The sequence below is a fragment of the Miscanthus floridulus genome, chromosome 7 (genome assembly GCF_019320115.1).
Source record: "Miscanthus floridulus cultivar M001 chromosome 7, ASM1932011v1, whole genome shotgun sequence".
Taxonomy (NCBI): domain Eukaryota; kingdom Viridiplantae; phylum Streptophyta; class Magnoliopsida; order Poales; family Poaceae; genus Miscanthus; species Miscanthus floridulus.
Genome location: NC_089586.1, coordinates 82,811,123 through 82,816,503, shown reverse-complemented (window position 1 = coordinate 82,816,503; position 5,381 = coordinate 82,811,123). Strand labels below are relative to the sequence as shown.

Genomic DNA, 5,381 nt, shown 5'->3' with positions numbered 1-5,381 from the left:
CCCCTCCTCTAGCCATTAGGACATTTCAACAGTGGCACCACGCCATACTATGCCACGATGTGGCCACAAGGCCATGACGACAGCCACGTCCGGACGTACTCCACAAGACGGCGTAGCTTGCAAGCCAAATCAGCTAGTCCCTTTCTCAGGCTCACGACCCTTTGGTCAAGAGAACCTATTGCTTTGTATGCGCCCTGGCCCCGAACTCTATATAAGGGCAGCTATGGCACCCATCTCGAGATGATTCATATCCTCTACCATTTCATTCATTTCTCTGTCATAGCAGGGCTCCTGGAGCTTCTCTCCAGACAGTCCATCGCCTAGCTTAGGTTCTTCTACCTCTTCCACCATTCTTGCACCCCATTGTAAAAACTTCACAAGCAAGAAATACACACTCGATCTTCTTTGAGACTGGACGTAGGTCTCCGGCCTAAACCAGTATAAATCCTCGTGTCTTTTGGATGTTACCATCGTCTTTCTAGAGCAGCGCGACAATCGTATAAATTTACTACTCTGGTTTACAAAACATCAACACCTATTTTGGTTATGCTATTTATATGTAACAGTAGTATGTTTGCTCAAGTACCTTGCACACAGACTCCATTTGCGGCTCGGTATGCAAGAGGACATACACACACATTTGTACCGGCTTATATGCTATTAGGCAAGAAAAGGACTACTTATTCCTCCTGCATTTCTAGCCCACGCAACGTGTTGAAATGGAGGGACAATGTTTGAATCATAATTGACTGATATATATATATACCGCATTTGCCACTGCATCCAAATCTGTTATACATTGTGTAAATTGTTAGCCTCCTGCCCGCGCGAAGCGAGGGTTACCTGCTAGTTTAATTTATATATGGTGACAAGAAACGTCTCTAACTGATCCATATGTATTACCATTTCCTCTGACAATACCAAAAGGTATTATCAATTTACTATTCTATTTGGTGAAACTTCCCATGACTGACTTCTCATTTGGTTCTCATAAGTCACATGACTTATGGGTGTGTTTGGTTGTCTAAGTGAAACTGCATCATATATTCTAGATTAGGAAAAATGGGCCGAGTTGAATTCGTATTTCTAAAAATAAAAGTGTTTGAACACAAATTTAGTTATATCGTTAGTTAAACTATCTAAAGTTAATTTAAATTTATAAAAAAAACTATATCAATATGACATTAAATAGGTGTAGCATGAAAATATATTCTTCAATAAATCGAATGATACATATTCGGTATTATAAATATTAACAATTTATTATATGAATCATATAGTTAAATTTAAAATTGGCTCGGAACTGTACTAGAACTCAGCTCGGGGTAAATAGTTGTTTTGGGAAAAAAAATTTGAAGTATTTTTTTTTTACTATCTTCGACAATACGTAATAAAATGAACTGGGCCGACTAGACCTTGTTTTAGTTGGGGCGAGTGGGCCTGTGTTTTGTTTTACCTTGGTACGTTCTCCTCTCCACGGAGGCAATCAGGCAAGGAGCGTGAGCTCGAGCAACCAACGCCTCCACGCAACCTCCATGGCAGGAAGCCGCCGCCGCCACGGAGCGCGGTCGTCGCAGCAGGGCGCCAAATCCTCGTCGCTGGCGGATGCCACTCTCGGCACCAGGTCTGTAGGCTGACCCCAACCCTAACCACTCATCTCTCTGTTCACGCCCCCCCCCCCCCCCCCCCCCCCCCCCCCACACCCCCACACCCACACCCACCCACCCACCCACCCTAATTAGGGCGTATCCAAGACAGAAACAGGAGAGAATCCACGAGTCAATCGGTAGTCAATAGATGAGCATATCAATCAGTATACTACTGAAATGTAGTCTTGGTGTCAAAAAACGAAGAAGTGTCAAATCATTTGGTGGACTGGTATGGAAATTTAGTGTATTTTGTTGATGAATTAGTGTGACATTTTGATCAAAATGGCAGTGATATATTTAGGGTATTCTTGGTCAACTAGTAGTGGGGCAGTTAGTGCACTGGCCTCCTTTAATTTGGGTCTCCACCCCTTGTTTGGATGCACTTCAATCCACCCCAATTCACATGGGTTGGGAAGGATTGGGGTGGAAAATTAGTTTAAGTTTCCACTCCAATCCCTCAGAACCCATGTGGATTAGAGTGGATTGGAGTGCATCCAAACAAGTTATGCTATTGTTAAAAACAAACAAACTATTGGTGGTTCTGACATAGCTTGTCCGGATTGAAGTTTAGTATGTCAAGATAGACCACCATGCCTTATTGTTCAGTTACATCCTACTGCATTTCCTACAGCTTCTAATAGTATAACTCTATTATGTTTCGGTTCTTTATTCTGATCCACTGTTATTGAATTTCTATGTGACAGAGGAGTTACCATTGTGGAGAAGCCCTCTAAGAACACCTGCCACACCTCAGGCTCTACTTCATCGACTTTATCTGGACCTTATGTTTGTGCAGATCTCGTGGACAGCCTGCTTCGTGAAATCATTGTTCTCATCAAGTCATTCCAGGACTTCCTTGCTTTTAGTGGCACCTGCCACTCTTGGCGTGCAGCAGTCTCTTCCTTCCCCTCTGTGTATGCTTTCAACTTCCCACGTCTCCACCTTGAACCAGATGATCCTTATGTCCCTCCATATAGCAGAGGTATCAAACCCCTCCGTTTGTCTAATTGCAAATGGCAGCTCAGTGACCTTACCAAGAAAAACCTATCCCTTAAATGTTCAGCGCCTCAAAACACTCCAAATGAAATGCACTATCTGGGCTGCTCACATGGGTATCTTATCTTTACATGTGAGGAGCACTGCCTCCTCGTCGATGCATACACTGGTGCCAAGGTGAAAGCACCCGAACTACCATGCAACAACAATCTTGGTTACTCTTCTGGCATTGGCGTCCTTACGGCCCCATTCAGTTCACCCAACTCGCGCCTCCTCCTTTTCTCAAGGGCCTCCATGTTTGAGTGGCAGGTTGGAACAAACGCCTGGTCAGAGCATCCTCTTCATCTTGACCATGAACGCATCTATCAGGTTGTGTTCTTCAAAGGTCATATCCTTGTCATAGATGCTCTTATGAGGCTTCATACTATCCAATTGACACCTCAGTTCAGCATGAAAGAAGTAGCAGTTACGTGGAGGTCCCTGCAGTGCCTGCCTCTTACCCCATGGTTGGTGGTCTGTGGTGACATGCATCTCATGGTTAAGCTCGCAATTAATCGTAGTTCTCTTCCCTCACTTAGCAGCCACATTAGATTTTTTGAGGTCTTTCGCCTTGACTTCTCAGTGAAGCCAGCCAAGTTGGTACAGATGGAGAAGCTGGAAAACCATGCGCTGTTTCTTAGCCTGGATAGGAGGAACCCTGCATTTTCTCGCGTTAACCCCAAGAGATGGGGAGGGAAGAGTAACTGCGTTTACGTTTAGGCTATTTGATGATGCTGATCCTGAAGAGACTTGGACGGCGCTGGAGGTTGGTCAGTCAGTGCTGCACGGCCACATAGTTGACTCCATGATGTATGGTATTGATTTCTCACCGGACTACAGTCAAATAGGCAGCCTCTGGCTGTTCCCCAGTCTGGTTTATGGCGCTAGCCAGTGACCATGTTGGCCTGCAGGGTTTGGGCTAGCCTTGCACAGGCCTGGAGATTGCTGTTTTCTTAGTTTCAGTTAGCAAGGTCGATGTGACTCGAACAGTTTCTTGAGTTGGACCAGCGTTATGTGTTCAAAATACTTTTGATGCGTATTGGGCATGCCTGCTTGTAATCTGGTGAAGAACTGAACATCAGAATTGCATTTTGCATTTGTCATTTGAACATAGTTTCCTATGCGCTTCTGAATGTAGCTGATGGTTTTCAGGCTTTGTTACCATCTGCAGTTGCTATTCTGCTTATTGTTACTGGAGCAGGAGAAACCGAAAAGGGATTACAAAAAGTTTGTACCGAGTTGTTACTGACGGCGGCTATGTCGTCTCTGCGCTTCCATGCATTTCCCCCCTTATTTTAGTTTTCTGCTTTAAGCATGTGTGCCTTACGTATTCCATCCTGTTTTGACCGTGTATTTTCTAAAATATTCAGTACAAGTTGGAGCATTATACTATTACTATGTGTTGGTTATCATAGTAATCAGCTCAAGCTTGTCTACGGCATTATACTATTACTATGTGTTGGTTATCATAGTAATCAGCTCAAGCGTATTGTCTACGGCATGAACAACATAGCGACATCAATAGATTCTTTTGTTTCATTTTATCTGTTTGGCAAGTGAACACTCTATTGTACAGAGTTGAACGGACCCTATATTATTAAAAATCTTAATTATGTACAATCAGTAAGTAAATTTTATGAAGATTCACTCTATTACCCAGCAAAACCTGCATAAACACGTTTTATGACTAGGGTAATTACACTGTTTTTTAAGTTTTGGGCATGGGATTCTAATCCAGTGAATGATGAAACAACCCCATGACTTTCTTTTCTAGAAAAAAAATATATTTTTGCAACTTTCTATTGAAAAGTTACAAAGTTATATTCACAACTTTTGTATATAATATTTTGTAGGGCATAACTTATAACCACAACTTCTATTCATAATTTTTCAATGTATTTTTTTGACATTAATTTACATACAACTTATCATGACAACTTTTCTATATGCCATTTGAAATCCAAAATTTCTTCATAATTATCAACGGGCAAATTTTCATAATAATTTCTCAACATAGAATTTCTTGCGCAACTTTTATATAATAAATTTATGAACAACATAACTTATACCTATAAGTTTTTGTTGTTCAATGTCCTTAGAAAATATTTATAAATAACTTATTCAACACGATTTTTTTACATAATTTGATCAGGGCAAACTACTATAGAAGAAAAATAGGTAGGTTAATATATAAAAAAGAAAGGGAAGACATTATTTGTATAAAGTGGTTGTTTAGCGTAGTTACACACTATTTAAACGACCTAAAGTGGTAGTCGTTTATGTTTAATCGTTCATTTATCCTACTTAAACGATCATTTTGCATGTTTAAGTGGTTGTGTTATGTAACACCCTAAAATTTGCTTCTCTTGAAATAGAGCTAAAATGATTTAATTTTGTATTTTTATGCTCATGAAAACATGGGGAAATAATAAAATTTGATTAGATTAAAATTTATCTTAAGGTAGAAACGTGTTTGTTGCATTCATGCCGGTCACACCTTGTGTTTCTATGTGCAAAATATGTTTTTTTAAAAAAATACGTTTAGGAGACGAATATCTATCTCTAGGAATTATCCAGCTTTTTTCTGAACTTTAATTCCTACCTCATTCAATTTAATATTTATGTTTCAAGTTCCCAACAATCTTTTCATGAGCTCCAAATACTTTATTTGGGTTTATCATGTTCCAAAGTATCTCT

General features: G+C 40.5%; 1 pseudogene; it reads left to right on the top strand.

The window, feature by feature from the left end:
- The first annotated feature begins 1,450 nt into the window (after nt 1-1,450).
- Nucleotides 1,451-3,965, top strand: LOC136463602 (uncharacterized; annotated as a pseudogene).
- Nucleotides 3,966-5,381: the final 1,416 nt, after the last annotated feature.